Source organism: Palaemon carinicauda, chromosome 16 (assembly GCF_036898095.1).
Source record: "Palaemon carinicauda isolate YSFRI2023 chromosome 16, ASM3689809v2, whole genome shotgun sequence".
Classification (NCBI taxonomy): Eukaryota; Metazoa; Arthropoda; class Malacostraca; order Decapoda; family Palaemonidae; genus Palaemon; species Palaemon carinicauda.
In genome coordinates this window covers 38,205,661-38,213,160 of record NC_090740.1, presented here as the reverse complement: position 1 = coordinate 38,213,160, position 7,500 = coordinate 38,205,661, and the positions used below count along the sequence as shown (strand labels likewise).

At 43.3% G+C, this 7,500-nt stretch overlaps 1 protein-coding gene across 1 annotated transcript in view; it reads left to right on the top strand.

Moving 5' to 3' along the window:
• Positions 1–7,500, top strand: part of LOC137655032 (uncharacterized) — a 9,880-nt gene that overhangs the window by 931 nt on the left and 1,449 nt on the right. The gene's annotated exons all lie outside the window — the stretch shown is intronic.

The window sequence follows — 7,500 nt, the reverse complement described above, 5'->3', positions numbered from 1 at the left end:
AATCGGATATAGAAATAAATACCAAAAACGGTCTTAAGTGTGTAATAGGTAAATAACTTCAAATTAAGGCAAATACTTCATGTCCTTGTTCTACTTCTACTATTGATTATTTTTTGCGGCAATTATATTTCAAGCCTTATCCAGCCTTTAAGCTAAAGAAAAAAAATAAATCCTTGTCACTTTTGTTTCAACTGTGATGCAACAATTGATCATAACCGAACAAAATTTTGGAGAGCTGAAATTTATTTTTTTGGAGTGTTGATGACTGTTTGTAGGCCTTTTCTACCTTGTACCGGTATTGATCTTTTTTACCAAATGCTTTTTAAGACAATTTATGTCAATACTACTCAACTAGCGAAATTAAGTTTGTATCTAGTTTCCATAAGAGAAACCATTGTCTAAGTATCTATGTATCCCTTCTTACAGCATATTATGTTGTATAAGATATAAGCTCTACTAAATGAATAACATTCCTCTTCATCTTATTCATATATTCATATATTTTTTTTATATTTGATAAGAATTTCAATATACCTGTTCCTTTAAAGGTATAATGATGATCTTTTCTCATGTTGTAAATATTTCTGGACCCCTTCTATATACTTGTAAGCCTTGTTTTCTCTTGGTGGAAATACTGTTTTTAGTTATCAATACCAGAATAATAGTTTTCATATCCATAATACCCATAAATTTAATAATTATCCCTCTAATGTAGATTAATTATTTTATTATGGTTTTTCCCACAATTTTCAAGTTTTTATTCCTGTTTCTTTTATTCATTTCTTTTTTTTTCCTTTTTTCTTTTTTGGTATAAGAAGTATGATGCCACATTTGCATTGCAACAAATTACAATATTTAATTTGGAGGTAAAAAAAACTGCTCGTACTTTTCCTATACTTTACGCCTAAGATCTTTTTTTTTTAATCTTTTAAATCCTTTTAGGAACATTAATTGGTTTGTTATATCCTAAAAAAAAGAAAAAAAAAAACGAAAGTTATGATATGTTACTCGTACAACCATTTAGTTTATTTTCTTGTTTTGAATTTCTAATACTGCTTTCGCTGACTAAATCATCCACTACAATTTTTTTTTTAATGAATATATGATATTTGATGGAATGTTAAGCAAAGGTCTTTTAACCAGTCTCTTTCCCATAGCAGCCATCCGCCTGTGCTTCACTAGTTTCTAACTTTTTATTGTTTGTGCTTTTTGTTATTGCTGGCCATTCTGTCTCCCACACCATTGTCTTTAGTTTTTCTTGATAGAACTGGTTTCCCATCTCAATTTTCTCTTCTTAAGTAATAGTAATAAACGACTCTGGTTGATTACTGTATTTTATAAGGTACTAGAGTCACAAAATCAATATATGTTGAGGAAACAATTTATTTTGCATGGTGTTACTTCGACCTATACACCTAGTGAATGTGCACAAATAGTGGGTACAGTATTTAAGAGGTGCATATACAGTAAGTGAGAATATTTAGTTTGGTAGTTCTATGAAAAAAGTCCGAACAATGATTGAATCAGACTATGTTAAGGCTGGAATTCATGAAATTATCCCATAATATACTCATTTTAAAGGTGAGTGGAAGAATAAACTCTTCCATTTAACAAACCTTCCAGTCATCTTTGAAAATGTTATTTTCAGTTGTGTTCAAATAATCTGTGTAATATATTTTTCTAGTTAGATAATGTTATCTATTTAGTTCTTGCAAGATGTATTATCGGAACCGGTTTACTTTTGAGAAATCCTTACATTTTTAGCACACTAATTTATTGGTAATTGTTTACAAAACCACGCTCCCCATATACTGCCAAATTACGCATAGCTATTGTTTTCTTTTATTACTTTTTCATATTTAAGAAAAAAAAATCGCTATATTGGAAAAATAAGTTAAAAAAAAAATAAAAAATAAAAAAAAAAATTTGTTTCCTCACCAAACGACATGGAACTAACATCGCCAACATAATCAACCAAACAAGAGTTCATGATGCCGACGTTTTTTTATATATATATTTAAAATATATACCAAATTAAAATTTGGTTAATTACTCAAAAGTGTCCATAAAGTATACAATTCCCAAATAATGACATATTTGAGTAATTAAGCGTACCATATCCATGCCAAACCTTGTGTATGTATGCCACATCCGCCATGATCCACCAACATCGGCCGCGGAATTTTGTAAGTGATTGCACGCACCAGCTTACTGATTACTGCGTGCAGATTATAAAAATCTATGTTGTACACATACTCTCAGAACTGCATCTGAAACCATTAGTAATATCCGTGGTTTTTGTACTCTGTATGTTGATGGAGAAAAGTATAAAATAAGAATGAGATAGTATGGAAGTGGGTGCATAGATAGTACACAGAAAGCGGAGGTCACTCCTCCAGTGTCTGTAAGTTCATGCCTTTCTCTCCCCTTCCCGGCACAAGCTCGAGTATGTAGGTGTTCCATGTCAACAGAAATGTCTGCATTTATACTCTGATTCATTGTAAGTTGTGGAGGATACAGCACCACAACGCTATTGTTCCACCACGACTTTGTCTGGTTTCTGTGGTATGGTTGTTAGTAGAGATCGCAAGCGAATAATGGTAATGTCAGACACATTCTCCTCAACTCTCCTTACTCTTGAGAATCTTTAGTTAAAGATACGCTGTGACTCAGTTATGTTCCACAATGGCAGATGTTTCAAAAGCAGGTCTTCTGGGCAAATATGCCATCACCAACCAGAAAGTACGTGATTGGTATATCATCTCTGGGTAGAGGTTCGAGATTGGGTAACCCAAGCTCCTCGTTCTCCAGATATTCTTTCTATCTTGTGTCATTGAAAATGCCTCTATCTGAAGAAGCACCATCACATCACAAAAAAGGAACTTGCAGTCAGTTATAATGAAAGCCAGTAGAACAATGGAGAAGAGTCCTTTATAGTTGTTGTGGAACCACCCACTGTTCTTTGGTTTCTTCAGGCAATGTGCCTCCCATCATTGGTTCCATGAAGATGCCGGGGTCAAGTTATAGGAACTTTTTAAAGCATTTTGGATCTTCTACATTCAATTCCTTCATGAGTTTCTCATACAGGACAAACTATGGTCTTTTGAGTAACCACTGTCGTACCCACTGTCTTTTCTTTCGCATGTTTCTTTTTTGCGTTCATCTTCTTTCCTTTGCAACTCTAAGGCGGATTGAACAACCCATATCAATTGAAGGACCAATTCTATCATACCTCGCATTCTCCTCTCTTGACTTGAAAGCCACACCTATGAGTAATTGCGTGATTGGAAGCTAGAATGTGAATGATGACGGCCTAACAATCTACTGGCATATTTAATGACTAGTATTGTTCCGTACTCTGTCCCTACTGAACTAATGTGTCCGTACTGTATCCACTGTTTCTGTACTGCATTCATTCTTTTTCCTGACCTTCGCACTCTATGTATACCATATGTTCTCCTTACGTGGCGTTAAGGTTGCCTATGTGCCAGGATGTCCATACTCTTGTGACGGACCGAGAGAGGGTTGTGAACTCAAAGGCAGGATGCAATCAACTGAGTTGTTTATTGAGGAACACTCTCCTTTATAAACAAAACCTCAAGGCAACACGACATAACATGTTCGAGAGACAGACAATATTACAGAGCAAAACCGGAGACATGATCATTCAGGTTCTTTTTAGTGCGAGGGAAGAGCGCAGATACAAGCATAATATATACAAAATAATTATGTACAATTGTGTGACATACGGTTGGCATATGGCTCCCCCCTGAAAATGACATACTGTACATGTTAAATAGGGCGCCCTGATCTAGAGAGGCGAACTGTAGGCGGGTCATCTGGCAGTAGATAAGCAGGTTTTAGACGATCAATGGAGACCCAGTCTTCTTTGCCCCGAATGTTTAGTAGGAATGCTTTCGGACTGCGTCGGATCACAAGGAAAGGGCCCGTGTAAGGGGGCGTTAGTGGTGGCTTGCTAGTGTCGTTGCGCAGGAAGACATGCGTTGCAGAGTGCAAGTCCATTGGTATGTGATGCTTCGCTGGGGGCTTGTAAGTCTGGCGGCACGGAGTAAATTTTCCCACGACGTGATGTATGCGCTGGAGATCGTCGGAGGAGGTTATAGAAGGAAAAAATTTGGCAGGGACGACCAACGGGTCGCCATACACCATTTCAGCTGCCGAGACGTCGAGGGCTTCTTTAGGAGTGGTCCTTAGTCCCAGGAGGACCCAGGGAAGCTGAGTAAACCAGTTGCAATCCTTGCAGCGGGACATCAAAGCTGCTTTGAGGGTGCGATGAAAACGTTCAACCATTCCATTGGCAGCGGGGTTGTAGGCCGTTGTCTGATGTAGGGTGATGCCCAGGAGATTCGCTAATGACGTCCACAATTGAGAGGTGAAAGTGGTTCCCCTGTCAGAAGTAATATGCTCAGGGATACCGAATCTTGAAATCCAACCAGAGAGTAAGGCAGATGTACATGAGGCGGACGTTGCAGTTTCCATGGGAATGGCTTCAGGCCAACGAGTGGAGCGGTCGATGACGGTAAACAGGTAACGAATGCCTTGTGACGTGGGTAGGGGGCCTACAACGTCGACGTGAATGTGTGCGAAACGACGCTGAGGTTGAGGAAAGGTGCCCACTCCTGAATCCGTGTGTCGATGTACGTTGGAAGTTTGGCAAGAAGTACAGGCGCGGACCCAATCCTTAGCATCCTTAGAAATGCCGTGCCAAATGAGCTTTGCCTTCAGCAGCTGTGCAGTAGAACGGCACGAGGGATGTGAAAGGCCGTGAATGAAATCAAACACCTGTCGGCGCATGGGAGCAGGAATCCAAGGTCGCGGTCTACCAGTACTGACGTCACAGAGGAGGGTGGTGTTGGAGTCTTCGAGGGGAAAGTTTTCCCAACGGAAAGACGTGCAGGATGTCCTACAAGCTGGATACTCTGGATCCTGTTGTTGGGCTTCAGCCAGGGCGTTGTAATCCAATACCAGTTGAACGGCAGCCAACGTGTTTCTTGACAGGGCATCGGCAACGGGATTCATTTTCCCAGGGACGTATTGGAGGGTGCAATTGTTTTCAGCCACGGCGGTGTAGGCATCCGTGGGTGCGCTGATGTGGAGAGCGAGGTTAGAGGGGGCGGGTTGAAGAGGTGTCGACAAGTACGAGTCTGTGTTGACCAATCGTCGGTGGGCGACATCGACCAGAAGGTGGAAATGAGAGAGGAAATCCGCACCGAGGATTGGCATTGTGACGTCAGCAACGAGACACTTCCAATTGAATTTAACGTTTCCGAACGATAATGTGAGGTTCTCGTAACCGTAGGTGGGTATCGCAGATCCGTTGGCAGCTACCAAGCGGACGTCGGCAGATGTAGACAGACTACGTCGTGCCTTGAAGAGTTTCCTTGGCAAAAGAGAACGACAAGCACCCGTGTCTACCAAAAATTGCATGCCCGTTCCTGCATCCTGTGAAAAGAAAAGATTAGAAACATGGGAGGCCACCGCCACAAGCGATGGCCAACTTACACGTTTTTTTGGCCACTGACAATCCTTGGCACATTTCTTCGCGGTTGCCCCGAATCTGAAGTGGTAGTAGCAAAACTGCGGCGGATGGGAGGTAGTAGTAAAAACTGCGCCGATTAGCGGCGTCGCTGGCATCGGTGGAGAGAAGGAGAGGGGCGTGTGGGATAGGAAAAGTGAGAGCCGCAGCAGTTGATAGGGCCTTCTTTGCATTGCAGAAGGCTGCTTCTTGAAGGGGACCCCACTTCAGGTCCTTTGGCTTGCCCTTGAGGGAGGCGTAGAGGGGAGCAAGAGTGGCGGCAATGCCTGGCAGAAAACGGTGATAATAGTTGATCATGCCCAAGAATTCCTACATAGCTTTGACGGTCGAGGGCGCGGGGAAGTTCTGAACGGCTGCTACCTTCTCAGGGAGGGGATGGACTCCTTCAGGAGTGATACGGTGCCCTAAGAATGACACTTCGTTGGCGCCAAAGGTACACTTGTCGTACCGGACTACAAGGCCGTTTTGTTGCAGGCGGTCGAGCACGATGCGCAGGTGACGGAGGTGTTCCTCTTTTGAGGAGGAGAACACAAGTATGTCATCCCCATAACATACACAGAAAGGGAGGTCCCCTAAGATGCCATCCATGAGACGTTGAAACGTTGCCCCAGCATTATGGAGGCCAAAACAGGAGTAATTGAAGGTGTATGTACCAAACGGAGTGGTGATGGCGGTCTTGGGGATGTCTTTTGGGTTCATAGGCACCTGATAATACCCCTTCAGGAGGTCGAGCGTAGAGAAAACCTTCGCTTTGTGCAGGTAGGAGGTCACGTCGGCAATGTTTGGGAGGGGGTAGTGATCCGGTTCTGTTTGCATGTTCAGGCGCCTGTAATCCCCGCACGGACGGAGGGAGCCGTCTTTCTTCAGAACGATGTGTAAGGGTGACAACCATGGGCTGGAGGCCTTTTGGCAAAGGCCCATTTCCTCCATTTCGGCGAACGTCTGTTTGGCGGCTGCCAATCGTTCCGGTGCCAGACGTCTGAATTTTACGAAGACTGGGGGTCCCGTCGTCTGGATGTGGTGATAAATACCGTGCTTGGCAGGAACCGTGGGCGTTTGGCGAAGTTCTGGACGGAAAACTTCCGGGTACGACGTGAGGATGTTCGGGTAAACGGCGTATCCAAAGGGCATGAAGTAGGTTCACCTCACGAGGAGAGCCGTCTGCGGCAGGTTGAAGGCGAGCGATACTGATCATCTCCCTGAGGGCAAGCGAAGCCCTTTGGTCCCCCAACGGTTGTTGCGAGAGCTGAAATAGCTTTGCTATACGGGCGGCTGGCGACGGCGAGTACTGCTGCAGAAGGTATGTTTTGAGGGCGTAATACGCTATTGGGGTGTCTACTTGTTCACAAAGCCAGTCGGATATTTCTGGGAAGGTGTCCTCGGGTATCGCCGCGAGAACATAATCCGCTTTAGTGGTTGAGCGAGTCACGCCCCTGATACGAAACTGGACTTCTGCGCGCTGAAACCAAGCAAACGCCTCTCCGCTGGCAAACGATGAAAGTTTGAATGGAGCGGCCGCAGCACCAACTGCCGTAGAGTCCGTCATAGTACCAACGATGAAGGGGCGAGGGGGTGGGGGTGGAAGGCGGTGGGAGCGAGTCGATTTCCGGGGTCACCAATGTGACGGACTGAGAGAGGGTTGTGAACTCAAAGGCAGGGTGCAATCAACTGAGTTGTTTATTACGGAACACTCTCCTTTATATACAAAACCTCAATGCAACAGGACATAACATGTTCGAGAGACAGACAATATTACAGAGCAAAACCGGAGACATTATCATTCAGGTTCTTCTTAGTGCGAGGGAAGAGCACAGATACAAGCATAATATATACAAAATAATTATGTACAATTGTGTGACACACGGTTGGTACACTCTCCAATGCCAGGCATACTCTTTTCATGACGTCCATAGTCTTTCCATATTTCGTCCACCGTCATTTGT